At 41.4% G+C, this 22,405-nt stretch overlaps 1 pseudogene; it reads right to left on the bottom strand.

Annotated features, from left to right (window-relative positions):
- Positions 1–22,405, bottom strand: part of LOC115152970 (FERM and PDZ domain-containing protein 2-like) — a 66,863-nt pseudogene that overhangs the window by 29,046 nt on the left and 15,412 nt on the right.

Raw genomic sequence — 22,405 nt, 5'->3', positions numbered from 1 at the left:
TTTTTAAACCTTTTTCTACATTGTAGAATAATAGTGAAGACACATCTCAACATCAACTGTTCAGAGGAGACTGCGTGAATCAGGCATTCATGGTTGAATTGCTGCAAAGAAACCACTACTAAAGGACACCAATAATAAGAAAAGACTTGCTTGGTCCAAGAAACATGAGCAATGGACATTAGACTGGTGGACATCTGTCCTTTGGTCTGATGAGTCTAAATTTGAGAGTTTTGGTTCCAACCGCCGTGTCTTTGTGAGACGCAGAATAGGTGAACAGATAATCTCCACATGTGAGGTTCCTACTGTGAAACATGGATGAGGAGGTGTGATGGTGTGGGGGTGCTTTGCTGGTGACACTGAAAGTGATTTATTTAGAATTCAAGGCACACTTAACCAGCATGGCTACCACAGCATTCTGAAGCGATACACCATCCTATCTGGTTTGCGCTTAGTGGAACGATCAATGGTTTTGCAATAGGACAATGACCTAAAATACACTTCCAGGCTGTATAAGGGCTATTTGATCAAGAAGGAGAGTGATGGAGTGCTGCATCAGATGACCTGACCTGGCCTCCACAATCACCCAACCTCAACCCAATTGAGATGGTTTGGGATGAGTTGGACTGCAGCGAAGGAAAAGCAGCCAACAAGTGCTCAGTGTCATGATGTGCCCTTTGGGGGAGGATCATAGGCGCCACCCCCTTTCCCCTCTCTCTCTTTATCCACAGTTTTATGACAGTCATAAATACCTGCAGGAAAACTGTCTCTCCCACTCTCAGAAATGGAAGTTAAATCCCTTTGTTACCACAGAGAGAAACGTTGCAGTATGATAACATCAAAAGGTTTAATAATTAAACAGTATTTCTGTAATCCAAACATTTGGAGTGGTCCGTGGGTACTCAAAGAACAATTATGTCAGATCAGTTGTGTCTGGGGATCACATGAAGGTCAGCATAACAACATAACTGTATCTCTGAATGTATATATTTCCCAGTTTTCAGCGTCACATTCAAATGTGGGAGAACGTAAATAACTAAATATGAAACTATTTGTGAGAAGGTGTAATGTAATGTTAGCATTCTAAACGAGATCATTATTTTTCATATGAAGTCTTAACCAAGCCAGTGGCCATGCCCACGTGAGCACAGACATTACATTGGCATCATGGAGTGTATAAAACCCACTTCCGAAAAAATGTACATTAGGCCAATGATACCAACAGCATGAGCTGAGAGGGACGTAATGGCTAGAACTTTGAAACTTTCAACAGAGAAGAAGAACATCTCGACAAAACTAAAGACGACACATTCACAGTCTGCAGCTGTATACACTGCTCAAAAAATAAAGGGAACACTAAAATAACACATCCTAGATCTGAATGAATGAAATAATCTTATTAAATACTTTTTTCTTTACATAGATGAATGTGCTGACAACAAAATCACACAAAAATAATCAATGGAAATCCAATTTATCAACCCACGGAGGTCTGGATTTGGAGTCACACTCAAAATTAAAGTGGAAAACCACACTACAAGCTGATTCAACTTTGATGTAATGTCCTTAACACAAGTCAAAATGAGGCTCAGTAGTGTGTGTGGCCTCCACGTTCCTGTATGACCTCCCTACAACGCCTGGGCATGCTCCTGATGAGGTGGCGGATGGTCTCCAGAGGGATCTCCTCCCAGACCTGGACTAAAGCATCCGCCAACTCCTGGACAGTCTGTGGTGCAACGTGACGCTGGTGGACGGAGCGAGACATGATGTCCCAGATGTGCTCAATTGGAATCAGGTCTGGGGAACGGGCGGGCCAGTCCATAGCATCAATGCCTTCCTCTTGCAGGAACTGCTGACACACTCCAGCCACATGAGTTCTAGCATTGTCTTGCATTAGGAGGAACCCAGGGCCAACCGCACCAGCATATGGTCTCACAAGGGGTCTGAGGATCTCATCTCGGTACCTAATGGCAGTCAGGCTACCTCTGGCAAGCACAAAGAAATGCCACCCCACACCATGACTGACCCACCGCCAAACCGGTCATGCTGGAGGATGTTGCAGGCAGCAGAACGTTCTCCACGGCGTCTCCAGACTCTGTCACGTCTGTCACATGTGCTCAGTGTGAACCTGCTTTGATCTGTGAAGAGCACAGGGCGCCAGTGGCGAATTTGCCAATCTTGGTGTTCTCTGGCAAATGCCAAACGTCCTGCACGGTGTTGGGCTGTAAGCACAACCCCCACCTGGGGACGTCGGGCCCTCATACCACCCTCATGGAGTCTGTTTCTGACCGTTTGAGCAGACACATGCACATTTGTGGCCTGCTGGAGGTCATTTTGCAGGGCTCTGGCAGTGCTCCTCCTGCTCCTCCTTGCACAAAGGCAGAGGTAGCGGTCCTGCTGCTGGGTTGTTGCCCTCCTACGGCCTCCTCCACGTCTCCTTATGTACTGGCCTGTCTCCTGGTATCGCCTCCATGCTCTGGACACTACACTGACAGACACAGCAAACCTTCTTGCCACAGTTCGCATCGATGTGCCATCCTGGATGAGCTGCACTACCTGAGCCACTTGTGTGGGTTGTAGACTCCGTCTCATGCTACCACTAGAGTGAAAGCACCGCCAGCATTCAAAAGTGACCAAAACATCAGCCAGGAAGCATAGGAACTGAGAAGTGGTCTGTGGTCACCACCTGCAAAACCACTCCTTTATTGGGGGTGTCTTGCTAATTGCCTATAATTTCCACCTGTTGTCTATTCCATTTGCACAACAGCATGTGAAATTTATTGTCAATCAGTGTTGCTTCCTAAGTGGACAGTTTGATTTCACAGAAGTGTGATTGACTTGGAGTTACATTGTATTGTTTAAGTGTTCCCTTTATTTTTTTGAGCAGTGTATGTAAAATTGTCTAGGAAACTCAACCGAAGATGAGAGGAAAGTATTTGGTACGTCTGACGTATCCATTATAACAGACAGAAGTTACAGTTGAAGTCGGAAGTTTACACCTTGGCCAAATACATTTAAACTGAGTTTTCACAATTCCTGACATTTAATCCTAGTAAAAATTCCCTGTCTTAGGTCAGTTACGATTACCACTTTGTTTTAAGAATGTGAAATGTCATAATAATAGTACAGAGAATGATATATTTCATATTTTATTTATTTCATCACATTCCCAGTGGGTCAGAAGTTTACACACACTCAATTAGTATTTGGTAGCATTGCCTTTAAATTGTTTAATTTGGGTCAAACGTTTTGGGTAGCCTTCCACAAGCTTCCCACAATAAGTTGGTTGAATTTTGTCCCATTCCTCCTGACAGAGCTGGTGTAACTGAATCAGGTTTGTAGGCCTCCTTGCTCGCACACGCCTTTTCAGTTCTGCCCACAAATTTTCTATAGGATTGAGGTCAGGGCTTTGTGATGGCCACTCCAATACCTTGACTTTGTTGTCCTTAAGCCATTTTGCCACAACTTTGGAAGTATGCTTGGGGTCATTGTCCATTTGGAAGACCCATTTGCGACCAAGCTTTAACTTCCAGACTGATGTCTTGAGATGTTGCTTCAATATATCACATCATTTCTATGTTAGGTTAATGGGGGGGTTGGGACTCTCAATTGAAGGCTGGTGCTTCCTCGTTGCCTCTGATTGAGAGTCCTATATATGGGTAATTGTTTGGTGTAGGTTTTGTGGGAGATTGTTTCTTGTCTAGCGTATGTGAGCCTGAGAAGACTGTTTGTTGATCGTGAGTTCGTTTTGTTATTTTGGTGTTCATTTTTGAGTTTAATAAAAGTTCAAGATGAGCAACCACATACCTGCTGCATTTTGGTCCTCCTTTCCCAACGACAACCGTGACACCCTCATGATGCCATGTATTTTGTGAAGTGCACCAGTCCCTCCTGCAGCAAAGCACCCCCACAACATGATGCTGCCACCCCCATGCTTCACGGTTGGGATGGTCTTCTTTGGCTTGCAAGCTTCCCATTTTTCCTCCAAACATAACGATGGTCATTATGGCCTAACAGTTCTATTTTTGTTTCATCAGACCAGAGGACATTTATCCAAAAAGTATGATCTTTGTCCCCATATACAGTTGCAAACCGTAATCTGGCTTTTTTTGGGCGGTTTTGGAGCAGTGGCTTCTTCCTTGGAGTGGTTAAAAAACAGGTTTTAATGACTCCAACCTAAGTATGCATTTACATTTTAGTCATTTAGCAGACACTCTTTTCCAGAGCGACTTACAGTAGTGAATGCAGACATTTCATGCATTCTTTTTTTTAATATTTTTTTGTACTGGCCCCCCCTGGGAATCAAACCCACAACCCTGGTGTTGCACACACCATGCTGGCGTTGCAAACACCATGCTCTACCAACTGAGCCACAGGGAAGGCTGTATGTAAACTTCTGACTTCAACTGTATAACTACAAAGGATCTGGGGGACAAACCAGAGACTTTCTGTCAACTGACTCTCCATTCAATTTCAACAGAGAGACAACAAAGGCATACCATCGTAAATATGTAAATTGCAAATCCTTTCGAATGAGTGGCTGTATTAGCATTTCCGTGAGCATTGTTATCAGCTGTGTGTACGATAGTGGAGTCCTTTGTCTTTTCTCCCTCTTTTTCTTACATGCCCCTCCCTTTTCATTTGGTGTAACAAGCCGTCATATCGGTTTAGTCTACTGGGGATTTTTCATTGTATCATGTTAGTAACCAATGTATAACCTAGCCTGTGTGTGTTTATGTACTTCTGTGTGATTATTTAGTTAGTTAGTAAATAAATTATTAAGCCAATTGGTATATCGCTGATTCATCATTTATGCTAGATATCCAAGAGTTTGCAACATTCAGAATATGACTGATGAGGTAATAATACATTAATAAGTGACTGTTATTGATAAGATATGAAAATATCTGAAGAGAGTTAAATTCGGGAAATAGTAACTCTTTAAACAACATTGTTCCGTGGTGCCCCGACTTCCTAGTTAAGTAATGCTTACATGATTAGTTTAATCATATAATAATTACACATAGAGAATTGATTTGATAATATAACAGTCTTCACATTAATGATAGTCCAAAACACGACATCAGCATATGTGGGAACTCCTTCAAGACTGTTGGAAAAACATTCCAGGTGAAGCTGGTTGAGAGAATGCCCAGTGTGTGCAATGCTGTCATCAAGGCAAAAGGTGGCTACTTTGAAGAATGTAAAATATGAAATATATTTTGATTTTTTTTACACTTTTTTGGTTACTATATGTGTTATTTAATAGTTTTGATATCTTTACTATTATTCTACAATGTTGAAAATAGTCAAAATAAAGAAAAACCCTTGAATGAGTAGTTGTGTCCAAACTTTTGACTGGTACTGTATGTATACTATCACATCTCTTTATTGTGATTGGGAATACTTTGGAACAGATTTCCAAAATGAAGATCACTTGGAGCTGATTTGCTGGGTTTTTTACAGTCTTTAATGTCAAATAAATAAACCTGGGGGGCCAAATAAAAAACCCTGCGGGTCAAATTCAGCCTACTGGCCGCCAGTTGAGGAACCCTGCCATAGATAGATCATAGATGGATGGACGTATGTATGGAGTGACGGACAGACAGACAGACAGATTTACCTTGGCTTTCCTCTCGGTGAGGCTGGCTGAGGAGTCACTGAAAGTGATGGAGGGACTGTGGGGTTGGGGTGCCCCCTTTGAGGGGGCACCAATGTAGGGGCTCTGACACAGCCAGCTACTGCTACTTTCCATGTGTCTGAGACCTCGTGGCAGTCTGGAGGGACAGTGGAAAAAGAGAGTCAGAGAGAGAGATTCAAAGAGAGGGAGAGAGAGAGCGAGAGCGATAAACAAGGAGAACATTCAGAAGGGGAAAGGGGAGATGAGTGACAGACACTCAAGTCAAAGACGACAGGTAGCGAGAGACAGATATAGAAAGTTCAGAAAAAGTGCTTCAACCGTACACCTCAATCCAAAAAAATCTAAACACTTGTCCACATTTTCCAATACGTTCACAACATTAGTTGCTCATTATCAAGTTGATTGTAATCAACATAAAATTATTTATTTATGTCCATTATTGTATAGGACACAGTAACGGATGTGGGAGTGCGTCTTTCCCCAGAGTCTTACTTGTTGTTAACTGCCTAAGGTCACACACAGGTCAGTGTGTGTGTGTGTGTGTGTGTGTGTGTGGGTGTGTGTGTGCAAATGTGTGTGTGTGTAAATGTGTGTGTGTGTGTGTGTGTGTGTGTGTGTGTTTATCTGCTTTGTTAGGCATGTATACCTGTCTATGTTAGGTGGGTATTTAGGGGTGGGAGAACTCCTGGGTTTGTGTCTCCAGGGTTTGTGAAGTAAACTCTCTGTAACACAAACACCAAATGACACTGATAAAACACATACTTAACGAAAAGATAGGCCTAATACAAACATTTTGTTTCGTTCAAAGATACTTAAATATTCTAAACATTTATCACACATACTGTTGAACCTATAAAAAGTATACACATATCACTCATTTACTAAAAAAGGAAGGTTTCCCTTTGGATGCATTTCAGCAGCTTCCATGGTTCACTGCAATATTATCTCACTAACTGTACTGAGCAAATGAACCATGAGGAGTGCCTAATCTAGACCATCTACAATATTCTTCAAAAACAGATGAAACATAGAAATCTAATTTATTGTACAGTAATAACAAATATACAGTTTTAAAAACACTGAGCTCTGTCTAGCTATCCCTTTGCACATCCAAAATGAATTCACATAATGTACAGTGCATTTATAAAGTATTAAGACCCCTTGTCTTTTTCCACATTTTCTTATGTTACAACCTTATTCTAAAATGGAGTAAATTGATTTTTTTCCTCATCAATCTACACACAATACACCATAACGACCAAACAAAAACAGGTTTTTAGAAATGTTTGCAAATTTATTACAAATGAAAGTCGGGAATATCACATTTACATAAGTATTCAGACCCTTTGTGTGTACTTTGTTGAAGCACTTTTGGCAGCGATTACAACCTCAAGTCTTCTTCGATATGACTCTACAAGCTTGGCACACCTGTATTTGGGGAGTTCCTCCCATTCTTCTCTGCAGATCCTCTCAAGCTCTGACATGGGACCTTATGCTGGGGCGGCAGCGTAGCCTAGTGGTTAGAGTGTAGACTAGTAACTGAAAAGTTGCAAGTTCAAATCCCCAAGCTGACAAGGTACAAATCTGTTGTTCTGCCCCTGAACAAGGCAGTTAACCTGCTGTTCCTAGGCTGTCATTGAAAATAAGAATTTGTTCTTAACTGACTTACCTAGTTAAATAAAGATCAAATAAAAAAATACAGACAGGTGTGTGCCTTTCCAAATCATGTCCAATACATTGAATGGATACAATCAAGTTGTAGAAACATCTCAAGGATGATCAATGGAAACAGGATGCACCAAGCTCAATTTTGAAAACTTATAAGGTTTCTGTTTCTTATTTTTAATACATTTGCAAAAAATGTTGTCGCTTTGTCATTATGGGGTATTGTTAATCATTTAATGTGTGTTAATCATTTAATCAATTTTAGAATAAGGCTGTAACGTAACAAAATGTGGAAAAAGTCATTTCCGAATGGCATCAGTAATTTTTTTCAGGAGTCACTAAATGAGAGAAAACAATTGTCCAATAAGAACACTAATTCTCCTATTCAAAACACTTTCTATCATTTGTTCCTACCAAAGCATTCTAACCCATGCATTTTACCTGACTTGGTATCAGAGTTGTTAGAGTACTGTCTGCTCCCTGCTCCAGCCCTCACTGTAGTCAGGATACCGATCATGCTTACCTGGTAAAACACCTGGTAAAATACCAGGTAGAACAACAGGTGAAATACCAGGTAAAACAACAGGTAAAACCAGGGGCGTATTCATTAGTGAACATCGTAGCAAAATATAAGAATATGTTTTGCAGCAGGAAATGGAAACAAGTTTTCTTCCGTTTAGTGCTTTGTGAATACAACCCAGGTAAACAACCAGGTGACTAATGGCTTTACCTGGTTTAAAGGTTCAAACCAATGTTCCACGTTCCATAAATACCATATACTTTCCATAGCACAGTGTTGTTGTTTTTTCAGTGGAAAAACGCAAATCTTACCCAGCTTCGTTAGCTGTCTATGTCTTTGTTTGTGGAGTTAAAGCCAGTTAGTCCATAGATGCCAAAATAGTATGGTCCACGATCAAAGAGTTTACAGTTTATTTTCTTTATTGCTTCTAGCACAAAGTTCCAGAAATAGGGGTAAGTATGGTTGCCTGTCCGTTTGACCTGGGTAACTACTCCATCTTCGAGTCTGAAAGTGTGTGTTTGTGTGTGTGCATCTACTCTGCATCCGTAGATTACTAGTTATCACTGCAGGTCCTAATCCTTGCTGTGCCCCAAGGTTAAACTTGGGGCACATCTTTTTTTACCAAAGTTTTACCGCAGGAGCAATAGAGCTGGTCTACGTCTTTGTGTTGTCAGCAACAATAAAAGGTAAAAATGACCTTTTTACGTTTACACGCGACATACAACAACCTAATCCAAACTATTAGATGCGATTAAAGGTAGACTCAGCAATTTGAAGACTCAGCAAACAGAAGTCAAATCACATTGGGAAGATCCAATAGTGGCAGTCAGGGGGATTAGAATTTTGTTTTTGTTTACCACTCTATTATGCCTATTACCCACTATTTTCACTCTGTTGTCATGGAAACAAGAGCTGACAGAGAATGTGATGTACGATGATGTCATGCTGCTGTTTGTTAGGGTAATAGTTCAAATCTAGAGCTAAGAGCGTCTAACAGTGATAGGGGGCCTGGACACTCTGACCTGTCCCAGTTTACTAGTACTACTACCGGATTAGTTTATTGTAAAGTCTGGAGATTAGGTCCAATGAAAGGTCTGGACATAATGTCATAAAAAGCTAATCAGACAAGATCCCAGACAGGGCTATAGAGATCGTTTAGAAGCGGTCCTTACCGTTAACCCTTTCTCTGATCATCTGACTCCTCCCACACAGCGGGACAAAGAGCTCAGACCCATGGTCCACCTGAGAGAAGAGCATTCTACTGGTTAGATTGCGGCATTACAGAGAGACAGACACACACATACACACAGATAGACTCCCCCCCCCCCAACACACACTCACAGCTTCGTGAATGACATCCTCCACCAGCTGTCGTATGACTCTGTTGGGCGGAGGCAGGAGAGAGGCTTTGTGCTGAGACTCACAGGACTCCAGGATACTGTTCAGATTGACCCTGCGGTGGGCCAGGTCCTCGCACATACTCACTAGCAGGCTGTTCAGGTGGTCACTCAACTGGACTGGCTAGGAGAGACAGGAATAGAGACGATATACGAGGTATCAATATCTCTCCAGGTACTAATATCAATACGGGAATAGAGAGAATAAGACAAGTGTAGTGGTGTGCCTGAAACCACTGGAAGACAGAACATGATTGAGAGAAAAACTTGAGACTAACTTTATTGTGTAACAAGTTTAATGCTTCTCTGATATGAAATCAATTAACATTGAGGGCCACAGTAATGTCAGAGAGCCACATTTGGTATCACTGCTCTGATAAGTCTTATAAGTCTATATGTGGTGTTTTGAAAATAAAATTGTCTCACCTGATTCTGAGGTAGATGATAATCGACAGACCAGTAGAGAGTCATACCCAGTGAATACACCAGCATCTGACAGAAGACAGACAGATTAGAGCATGACACTTAATATGAGTCAGACATGAAATCCTTCTGAAAACACCCCTCTATGCCAAAACAATTCACCTCAACAGCGCAGATGGTGTATCCTGGTGTATTGTTTTTGGTTTACACAGGCAAAGCAGTGTCTACACAAGGGCAGCACATAAAAAAACGGTATTCCTCTCGAGTACCACTAGATGGGGTTATGTGCGAGTTATTACTTGAGGCTCAATGCTGTAAGTGCTTCCATCTACTGTATCAGGAGTACACACACACACACACACACACACACACAATGTTAGTGCTGCTCCCTTGTGTATTAGCTTCAGTACAAGGATTTAGCTCGCTGCAGAAGTGTTTGTGCTGATAGTGCCATTAATGCTTTAAGTTAGTGGTGCTGGCCCGAGGCCATGTGAGGGATGGATTACATCATACTGTAAATCCTCTCTCTCTCTGAGGTGAACCATGAAAAACCACATTCACACCTCTCTAACGGTCAACAGCAGAACTGCTACTAATGTCAACATCAGAAACCACATTGTGATAGACGCTAATCTAATGTCAGGTTTAAATTTATGCCCCCTGATATATAAGGATAGGATTTGGGAGGGTTAGCTGATTCTAGATCTGTGCCTACGGGAAACATGTATTTGGAGCTGGGGCTTGTGTCCGGTGTGTGCTAACCTTCTCCATAACATCTTTGGTTGAGGAAGCACGGCCTTGCAGCATCTCTGGCGCAGTAAAGGTGCACGCCTCGTCTGATAGGGCACAGTTCTTAAACGCCAGTGTGCCGGTGCCCGAGAGCAGCAGGGAGGAGGGGCTTATGATGCTACACATACTGTTATGTCCTGAGAAGGGAACAGAAATAAAGACACTGGAAATTACATACAATACCTGATCAATGTCTCTAAATCATGTTTCTCCACAAATCCATATCCCCTTAGTTAGCATGTGGTCAGTATGGAATATTAAGTTGTACAACTGAAGTAGTATTTAGTATGCGGTAGTTCCTACATTATTATTAGTAGCTGTATAGAACAGTATTGTAGTGGGTACCCTTACATAAAAAACATATGAATTTCACATGTGATCCACTGGCAAAGTAAATAATATTGCAAAGCGGGCGGGCTCACAAGCTTTGAGGGCCCCCAAACCCAGGGGTCAGGCCCCCAGACAACTATGCTATGGCTATGCTATCTGGGGGGTCCGACTTCTGGGGGTTGGGGGCCCTCAAAGCTCATGAGCAAATATACTGTAATTACCTGTAATTCTGAACATGTTTTTTTATTAATTAAAAACATGTTTAGAATTACAGGAAATTAGAATTAAAACTGCAACATTTTCTCTCAGCCTCATGGTAAAATGTGTAGAATAGCAGGAAATTAGCAAAGGGATTCTTGAAAGTCAGGACAATTCTTGTCCGGCATTGAAACTTTATTTTGAAATTTTTAAAAATGATTTTGTTGCATTATTTGAGCTTAAAATTTACATTTATGGGAATTTTAAAAAGTGAAAAGATTTTTTTTTTCAAAATAATTTCTGTATCAATAATTTCCATGCCGGCTCAATGCCTGGAAATGCCCTTGTCCGGAGAAAAGGATTCCAATTTCAACATCTCACAAAAAGTGTTTAATGTAAGAAAAAAAAGAAAAAATGCCAAAAATGTATATTAACTGAAACATTTTCTTATGGAGTTTATTGTAATAGCCCTCGTTTGACTTTAAATAACTTTCATGTCAAAAATTACATTCCCAAAAGATCTGTCCAGAGAGTTGGTTTACTAAATTAATCAGGAATGAGCATGGTCAGCTGTACCATAAGGACCCCTTATTCATGTGCTCATTACATGTAGTGCAACAAGACCATTGATGTCTGTAAGCAATATTGGAATCACCATGGTCACAACCATAAACTGTCAACTCCATCTGCCTGATAGAATATACATTTTGGTTCAAATCTGTTACATGTAATTAGGTTGAAGAGTCATAAAGCAACTGAGGAACAACTAAATTGCCACTTTGTATATCACTTGAATGAAGAAGAAAAATTACATTTTTGTTTACTTCGCAAAACATGAACTCAGTCAAATTTTTGTCCAACGTCAATTCCGGCAGAGTGCTGAAAAATCTGATAGAATGTTTGTTTTTATTGGGGATTTTCCCAAAAATAATTTTCCATATTTTACAAATGTTTGTATTGAACTTTTAATTTTAGAGGCAAAAATATGTATGTTTTCAGTATCTTTTGTCAACTCTGTCAGTGGCTTGTCAACTCTGTCGCTGATGGCTAACTCCCTCAAGATAGATTTTTTTGTCAATATTGTGAAAAAAATATTGTAATCATTGTTCTGCAATGTATGCTTAAAACAATTTAAGTATTTGCTGTGTTAGACCTAAGGGATAATGTTTGCTTTATAAATGTTTTACGTTCTAAATCTAGAAAACATGACAACATGCTAATGAAATTAGCCCTGGAGCATTTAATATTGCTCTAAAAATTTTAAAAAAGAAGTCTGGAGATATGTTTTACATATTTCAATAATCACATTTTAGAAGGAAACAATCAAAGCATTTAAACACTTGTTGGACAATAATTGTAAAAATGAAATGCCTTTAAAACCTGTTAGGGACAGACGTTCCGCTAGCGGAACTCCTCACCAATATCCAATGGTATAGAGTGGCGCGAATTACAAATACCTCAAAAATGTAAAAACTTCAATTTCTCAAACATATGACTATTTTAAACCATTTTAAAGACAAGACTCTCCTTTATCTAACCACATTGTCTGATTTCAAAAAGGCTTTACAACGAAAGCAAAACATTAGATTATGTCAGGAGAGTACCCTCCCAAAAATAATCACACAGCCATTTTCAAAGCAAGCATATATGTCACAAAAACCAAAACCACAGCTAAATGCAGCACTAACCTTTGATGATCTTCATCAGATGACACTCCTATGACATTATGTTATACAATACATGCATGTCTGTTCAATCAAGTTCATATTTATATCAAAAACCAGCTTTTTACATTAGCATGTGATGTTCAGAACTAGCATACCCACCAAAAACTTCCGGTGAATTTACTAAATTACTCACGATAAACGTTCACAAAATACATAACAATTATTTTAAGAATTATAGATACAGAACTCCTTTATGCAATCGCGGTGTCCGATTTTAAAATAGCTTTTCGGTGAAAGCAGATGTTGCAATATTCTGAGTAGATAGCCCGGCCATCACGGCTAGCTAATTTGACACCCACCAAGTTTGGCCCTCACCAAACTCAGATTTACTATAAGAAAAATTGAATTACCTTTGCCGTTCTTCGTCAGCATGCACTCCCAGGACTTCTACTTCAACAACAAATGTTGTTTTGGTTCGAAATAATCCATAGTTATATCCAAATAGCTCCGTTTTGTTCGTGCCTTCAAGTCACTATCCGAAGGGTGACGCGCCGGCGCATTTTGTGACAAACACATTCAAAATATTCCATTACCGTACTTTGAAGCATGTCAAACGCTGTATAAAATAAATTTGTATGCAATTTTTCTCGTAAAATAGCGATAATATTCCAACCGGGCGACGTTGTGTTCATTCAAACACTGAAAGAAAAAAATGGAGTCGTCTCGAGAAACGCGCGCCTCAGTGTCATTGTTCTCAGAAGGACCACTGACAAAAACCGCTGCTGTTTTTCGCCCAGAGACTGGAGAGCTCTCATTCCACTTTCTGGCGCCTTCCTAGAGCCAATGGAAGCCTTAGAAAATGTCACGTTACAGCAGAGATGCTGTATTTTTGATAGAGATGCCCTAGAAGGAGAACAAATGGTCAGACAGTGCACTTCCTGTATAGAATCTTCTCAGGTTTTGGCCTGCCATATGAGTTCTGTTATACTCACAGACACCATTCAAACAGTTTTAGAAACTTTTGAGTGTTTTCTATCCAAATCTACTAATTACATGCATATTCTAGTTTCTGGGCAGGAGTAGGAACCAGATTAAATCGGGTACGTTTTTTATCCGGCCGTAAAAATACTGCCCCTATCCCAAACAGGTTAATGGTGGCTGACAGAGTTGACATAAATTCAGTTAGTTAAATTTTTTTATTGAGTGTAACTGCCGTCGTTGAAGAGAGTAGACCAAGGCGCAGCGTGGTTAGTGCTCATCATTAATTTATTAAAGATAGAACACTTTAACCAAAAAAACAAGAAACCGACAGCCAAACAGTTCTGTCAGGTGCAAAACACTAAACAGAAATTAACTACCCACAAACCCGAAAGGAAAACAGGCTGCCTAAGTATGACTCCCAATCAGCGACAACGATGTACAGCTGTCCCTGATTGAGAGCCATACCAGGCCAAAACAAAGAAATACAAAGCATAGAAAAACGGACATAGAATGCCCACCCAAATCACACCCTGACCAAACCTAAATAGAGACATAAAAAAGGCTCTCTCAGGTCAGGGCGTGACATTGAGGTTGTTCCTTTACATGGTGCCATAGCTGATACTTTGGTCCATCAAAAAATATATACACTGCTCAAAACAATTAAGGGAACACTAAAATAACACATCCTAGATCTGAATGAATGAAATAATCTTATTAAATACTTTTTTCTTTACATAGTTGAATGTGCTGACAACAAAATCACACAAAAATAATCAATGGAAATCCAATTTATCAACCCATGGAGGTCTGGATTTGGAGTCACACTCAAAATTAAAGTGAAAAACCACACTACAGGCTGATCCAACTTTGATGTAATGTCCTTAAAACAAGTCAAAATGAGGCTCAGTAGTGTGTGTGGCCTCCACGTGCCTGTATGACCTCCCTACAACGCCTGGGCATGCTCCTGATGAGGTGGCGGATGGTCTCCTGAGGGATCTCCTCCCAGACCTGGACTAAAGCATCCGCCAACTCCTGGACAGTCTGTGGTGCAACGTGGCGTTGGTGGATAGAGCGAGACATGATGTCCCAGATGTGCTCAATTGGAATCAGGTCTGGGGAACGGGCGGGCCAGTCCATAGCATCAATGCCTTCCTCTTGCAGGAACTGCTGACACACTCCAGCCACATGAGGTCTAGCATTGTCTTGCATTAGGAGGAACCCAGGTCCAACCGCACCAGCATATGGTCTCACAAGGGGTCTGAGGATCTCATCTCGGTACCTAATGGCAGTCAGGCTACCTCTGGCGAGCACATGGAGGGCTGTGCGGCCCCCCAAAGAAATGCCACCTCACACCATGACTGACCCACTGCCAAACCGGTCATGCTGGAGGATGTTGCAGGCAGCAGAATGTTCTCCACGGCGTCTCCAGACTCTGTCACGTCTGTCACATGTGCTCAGTGTGAACCTGCTTTCATCTGTGAAGAGCACAGGGCGCCAGTGGCAAATTTGCCAATCTTGGTGTTCTTTGGCAAATGCCAAACATCCTGCACGGTGTTGGGCTGTAAGCACAACCCCCACCTGGGGACGTCGGGCCCTCATACCACCCTCATGGAGTCTGTTTCTGACCGTTTGAGCAGACACATGCACATTTGTGGCCTGCTGGAGGTCATTTTGCAGGGCTCTGGCAGTGCTCCTCCTGCTCCTCCTTGCACAAAGGCGGAGGTAGCGGTCCTGCTGCTGGGTTGTTGCCCTCCTACGGCCTCCTCCACGTCTCCTGATGTACTGGCCTGTCTCCTGGTAGCGCCTCCATGCTCTGGACACTACGCTGACAGACACAGCAAACCTTCTTGCCACAGCTCGCATTGATGTGCCATCCTGGATGAACTGCACTACCTGAGCCACTTGTGTGGGTTGTAGACTCCGTCTCATGCTACCACTAGAGTGAAACCACCACCAGCATTCAAAAGTGACCAAAATATCAGCCAGGAAGCATAGGAACTGAGAAGTGGTCTGTGGTCACCACCTGCAGAACCACTCCTTTATTGGGGGTGTCTTGCTAATTGCCTATAATTTCCACTTGTTGTCTATTCCATTTGCACAACAGCATGTGAAATTTATTGTCAATCAGTGTTGCTTCCTAAGTGGACAGTTTGATTTCACAGAAGTATGATTGACTTGGAGTTACATTGTGTTGTTTAAGTGTTCCCTTTATTTTTTTGAGCAGTATATTTCAAATTGTATTAATATAAATCCAAATATTTCAGATTGTCCCTTCTTTCAAGGATTCCTGAAATCTAAAACAGCAACCCTTGCTCGTACCTTGTGGGGGGGGACCTGCGAAACACCACTGATGTGATCACGTAAGTGTTCCAAAAATGTTTTTCTGTGATCACATGTGATCTTATGTGAAGTTAATGTAAAATCATGTGGCTTTTCAGTAAGGGTTCTCAGGAGGAGTATTAGTGTTATTTAGTATTTAATAGTACTGAGTTAGCACATCAGTAGTATTACTGTACCTTTGTATGAGACATCAACCAGGGATTCTGTGGTGCCCAGGAGGAAGGACCACACTTCATCCTCCAGAAGGGGACCTCCTCGAGTCTCCAACACCTCTGCTAGCGTCACAAATGTTCTGCTCATCCTGCTCACACACCTGGAAACTGAGACATTTATCAACTGTTAATTTATCATCAAATCACAGCCTACTTTGCCAAATGGTGATGATTTAACAAAGGCGCATTCGCGAAAAAAGCACAATCGTTGCACGAATGTACCTAACCATAAACATCTTTTGCCTTTCTTAAAATCAATACACGGAAGTATATTTTTTAAACCTGCATATTTAGTTATAAGAAATTCATGTTAGCAGGCAATATTAACTAGGGAAATTGTGTCACTTCTCTTGTGTTCATTGCATGCAGAGTCAGGGTATATGCAACAGTTTGGGCCGCCTGACTTGTTGCAAACTAATTTTCCAGAATTTTACATAATTATGACATAACATTGAAGGTTGTGCCATGTAACAGCAATATTTAGACTAACACGGAACCCAAACCGGCTGCGTGCGTGCGCCTTTGTGCGCTATCGTGCATAAATGTATTTAGTCCCCCTACACCAAACGCAATCACGACACACAGGTTAAAATATCAAAACAAACTCTGAACCAATGACATTAATTTGGGGACAGGTCGAAAAGCATTAAACATGTGTGGCAATTTAGCTAGTTAGCTTGAGCTTGCTGTTGCTAGCTAATTTGTCCTGGGATATAAAAACTGAGTTGTTATTTTACCTGAAATGCACAAGGTCCTCTACTCCGACAATTAATCCACACATAAAACGGCCAACCGAATCGTTTCTAGTCATCTCTCCTCTTTCTAGGCTTTTTCGTCTTTGAACTTATATGGTGATTGTCATCTATACTTTCATAGTATTACCACGACTACCAGGCAAAACATTTAGTCTTTCAATCACACACATGGGTATAACCAATGAGGAGATGGCACGTGGGTACCTGCTTCTATAAACCAATGAAGAGATGGGAGAGGCAGGACTTGCAGCGCGATCTGCGTCAGAAATAGGAATGGCTTCTATTTTAGCCCTTGGCAACGCAGACGTTCGTTGGCGCACGCAAGAAGTGTGGGTGCAATAATTGAATAACATGGATTTCTACATTTATTTTGCGACGCTCGCGCACGTGACGTGTCCGGTCTGGTCAGCATGTTAGGGTTGCCACCCGTTTGATAAAATACAGAACGGTTCCTTATTTCACTGAAAGAATAAACGTTTTGTTGTCGAAATGATAGTTTACAGATTTGACCAAAGGCTCGTATTTCTGTGATTATTATATTATAATTAAGTCTCTGATTTGATAGAGCGGTGGTAGGCAGCAGCAGGCTCGTAAGCATTCATTCAAACTTTACTTTGTTTGCCAGCAGCTCTTAGCTATGCTTGATCACAGCGCTGTTTATGACTTCAAGCCTATCAACTCCTGAGATTAGAATGGCAATATATTTGTATTTATTTTACCTTTATTTAACTAGGCAAGTCAGTTAAGAACAAATTCTTATTTTCTTTGACGGCCTAGGAAGAGTGGGTTAACTGCCTTGTTCAGGGGCAGAACGACAGATTTTTATCTTGTCAGCTCGGGGATTTTATCTTGCAACCTTTCAGTTACTAGTACAACGCTCTAACCACTAGGCTACCTGCTGCCCCACTATGCTTCCTACTAAAGAGTCTATTAGAACATCCAATAGTCAAAGGTATATGAAATACAAATGGTATAGAGAGAAATAGTCGACCAGGCATAATTCCTATAATAACTGCAACCTAATATTTCTTTACTGGGAATATTGAACCAGCAGCTTTCATATGTTCTGAGCAAGGAACTTAAACTATAGCTTTGGCAAGTCGGTTAGGACATCTGCTTTGTGCATGACACAAGTAATTTGTCCATCAATTGTTTACAGACAGATTATTTCACTTATAAATCACTGTATCACAATTCCAGTGGGTCATAAGTTTACATACACTAAGTTGACTGTGCCTTTAAAAAGCTTGGAAAATTCCAGAAAATTATGTCATGGCTTTAGAAGCTTCTGATAGGCTAATTAACATAATTTGAGTCAATTGGAGGTATACCTGTGGATGTATTTCAAGGCCTGCCTTCAAACTCAGTGCCTCTTTGCTTGACATCATGGGAAAATCAAAAGAAATCAGCCAAGACCTCAGAAATAATTGTAGACCTCCACAAGTCTGGTTCATCCTTGGGAGCAATTTCCAAACGCCTGAAGGTACCACATTCATCTGTACAAACAATAGTACCCAAGTATAAAACCATGGGACCACTCAGCTGTCAGACCTCTCAGGAAGGAGACGAATTCTGTCGCCTGGAGATGAACGTACTTTGGTGCGAAAAGTTCAAATCAATCCCAGAACAACAGCATAGGACCTTGTGAAGATGCTGGAGGAAACAGGTACAAAAGTATCTACATCCACAGTAAAATGAGTCCAATATCTACATAACCTGAAAGGCTGCTCAGCAAGGAAGAATCCACTGCTCCAAAACCGCCATAAAAACAGATTATGGTTTGCCACTGCACATGGGAACAAAGATCCTACTTTTTGGAGAAATGTCCTCTGGTCTGATGAAACAAAAATAGAACTGTTAGGCCATAATGACTATCGTTATGTTTGGATGAAAAAGGGGGCGGCTTGCAAGCCGAAGAACACCATCCCAACCGTGAAGCACGGGGGTGGCAGCATCATGTTGTGGGGGTGCTTTGCTGTAGGAGGGACTGGTGCACTTCACAAAATAGATGGCATCACGAGGGAGGAAAATTATGTGGATATATTGAAGCAACATCTAAAGACATCACTCTGGAAGTTAAAGCTTGGTCGCAAATGGGTCTTCCAAATGGACAATGACCCCAAGCACACTTCCAAAGTTGTGGCAAAATTGCTTAAGGACAACAAAGTCAAGGTATTGGAGTGGCCATCACAAAGCCCTGACCTCAATCCCATAGAAGATTTGTGGGCAGAACTAAAAAAGCATGTGCGAGCAAGGAGGTCCACAAACCTGATTCAGTTACATCAGCTCTGTCAGGAGGAATGGGCCAGAATTCACCCAACTTATTGTGGGAAGCTTGTGGAAGGCTACCCAAAACGTTTGACCCAAGTTAAACAATTTAAAGGCAATGCTACCAAATACTAATTGAGTGTATGTAATCTTCTGACCCATTGGGAATGTGATGAAAGAAATAACATCTGAAATAAATCATTCTCTCTACTATTATTCTGACATTTCACTTTCCTAAAATAAAGTGGTGACACTAACTGACCTAAAACAGGGAAATGTTCCATTGATTAAAAGTCAGTAATTGTGAAAAACTGAGTTTAAATGTGTTTGGATAAGGTGTATGTACATTTCCGACTTCAACTGTATATAAATATCATCAGATTAATCGGTATCGGCTTTTTTTGGTCCTCCAAGAATTGGTTTCGGTATTGGCATTGAAAAATCATAATCGGTCAACCTCTAATTATGACCCCTCTATGTTCTCCATTTTGCAACCCCCACAAGAGTCTCGGGACTCGTCTGATGTCGATACAGCCCATCTTCCAACTTCTGTCTATAGCATCTGAACAGTTTGGGCTACACAATAATATGACCACTCTGTGGAAAGGTGACTCTTACGAACTTGTACATGTTGTTTTGTTCTAGGACGGCCACAGGCCTCATGACGTGTATGAAGATCCCCCGGTACCAGTTGAAAAAATATAAGGAAGTACAGAGACCTGTCAAAAGTTTGGACACACCTACTCATTCAAGGGATTTTCTTTATTTTTACTACATTCTACATTGTAGAATAATAGTGAAGATATCAAAACTATGAAATAACACAGTAGTAACCAAAAAAGTGTTAATCAAATTCTTCAAAGTAGCCTCCCTTTGACTTGATGACAGCTTCAGGAGGTTTCTACACATTTCCCACTCTTTGCACTGCATCCACTCCGGATGCACACCACACACCCTCTCTTCCACCATTTTCTGTCTGTGTGTCAAACATTGTAATAGCTCCTCAGTTGGTCAAGATGGTCAACCCTGCCCATTTTCTTGTTGTAATTCATTACAAGCTCTGGATCAGATATACTGTAAATTCCTACCACTTTTAAAAACAACTCCAAAACCCCTGCCGCTGTCACTTTAGACCCAGGTTGTGTGGTACAAGGGTGAATGGTGGGACTTGGGGCAGACACACTCCATGGAAATGTAGGCTTCTGACTGCAATCTTCAATTTGATTGCATCTACTGATAGGAGACATTTCTTTTTAATAAAATGTATGGATTGAAAACTACAGGATATTTCAAGAAGAGGCTTCCTACTGGTGATTATGGTTCAAGTAGTAACATCCATGCAACATAATTTTCCAGAGTGACTCCCCAGTCCATCGCTTAGGCCCATGTTGGCCGTTTGAGACATTTATGGCAAATTTGTCACATGTGTAGAAGTTCTGAGGGTGCTAAAGCAAACAATTAGCAGACACCACTGAAGCGAACAGCGGGATAATCAGAATTCTGAAGCTCAGCACCACAAGGCAGTGAAGAGCAACCTCTCAGGTACAGCAGCCCACTCATTTCTAGAAAATCCTTAAAGATAAATGGGAAAAGCCCTAATCAGGAAGTAAGAACCCTATCAGCCAGGAAGGGGAAGGCTCCCCTATAAACTTAGTAGAATAGTAGCATATGTAATAGAATAGTAGATTAGAGAATAGGATAGGTGTCACAAATTGCTAGGAATGGTGGTAGGAGTCAGGCGCAGAGAGCAAAGGTAAGGAAATAATGACGTTTATTTTTTCAGGTACAAAAAAACGGTCAACGCCAACACAACAGGCGCGTGAACAAAATGACCAACCCAGTAACAACGGGCACACAGTCCGGAAAGCTGAATCACGGCGAATAGCCAGCACATCCAAAAAAGCACACTGACAGAAAATACTCCCGCACAAACCTGGGCGGGCTAAGCAGGTTTAAAAAAACACAAATCAAGACACTCAGTAAGGAACAGGTGCAACCAATAAGACATTACAAACAGAAAAGGAAAAAGGGATCAGCGGCGGCTAGTAGGCCGGCGACGACAACCGCCGAGCACCGCCCGAGCAGGCAGGGGAGCCACCTTCGGTGGGATTCGTGACAATAGGACTACTTTGTATACAGTACGACTTACTGTATCCAAAATAAACACTGTACATTACACACTCAACATAATACATACATTACCCATGTCATACATATTGTACATGTCTCGTATAACCACATACATAATGCATATTGCACACTGCCCTTACACATTATGCCAGTGGTGTATTAACACAGCTCAACTACGCTGTTTAGGTGGAGGAGGAATGCTGCCTATGACCCCAAGAACACCATCTCCACCGTCAAACATGGAGGTGGAAACATTATGCTTTGGGGGTGTTTTTCTGCTAAGGGGACAGGACAACTTCACCGCATCAAAGGGACGATGGACGGGGCCATGTACCGCCAAATCTTGGGTGAGAACCTCCTTCCCTTAGCCAGGGCATTGAAAATGGGTTGTGGATGGGCATTCCAGCATGACAATGACCCAAAACACACGGCCAAGGCAACAAAGGAGTGGCTCAAGAAGAAGCACATTAAGGTCCTGGAGTGGCTTAGCCACTCTTCAGACCTTAATCCCATAGAAAATCTGTGGAGGGAGCTGAAGGTTCAAGTTGCCAAACATCAGCCTCGAAACCTTAATGACTTGGAGAAGATCTGCAAAGACTAGTGGGACAAAATCCCTTCTGAGATGTGTGCAAACTTGGTGGCCAACTACAAGAAACGTCTGACCTCTGTGATTGCCAACAAGGGTTTTGCCACCAAGTACTAAGTCATGTTTTGCAGAGGGGTCAAATACTTATTTGCCTCATTAAAATGGAAATCATTTTATAACATTTTTGACATGCGTTTTTCTGGATTTTTTTGTTGTTATTCTGTCTCTCACTGTTCAGATAAACCTACCATTAAAATTATAGACTGATCATTTCTTTGTAAGTGGGCAAACGTACAAAATCAGCAGGGGATCAAATACTTTTTCCGCCCACTGTACCAAAGGACAACCTACAAAGGCAAAGACTGGAAGTAAGTATGCAGTTGTTTAGTAGCCTATATAAGCCCACAAACTTTAAGTCTACCTTTTGTATTTTGTTTGGCATGAAGCCAACATGGACATGGCAATATACTGTATGGTCTATAATGTTTAGGCCTACTTGTATCAAC

This window comes from Salmo trutta, chromosome 18 (assembly GCF_901001165.1).
Source record: "Salmo trutta chromosome 18, fSalTru1.1, whole genome shotgun sequence".
NCBI classification, from domain to species: domain Eukaryota; kingdom Metazoa; phylum Chordata; class Actinopteri; order Salmoniformes; family Salmonidae; genus Salmo; species Salmo trutta.
Note: the sequence above shows the minus strand (reverse complement) of the source record. Positions and strands in the feature narration are given on the sequence as shown.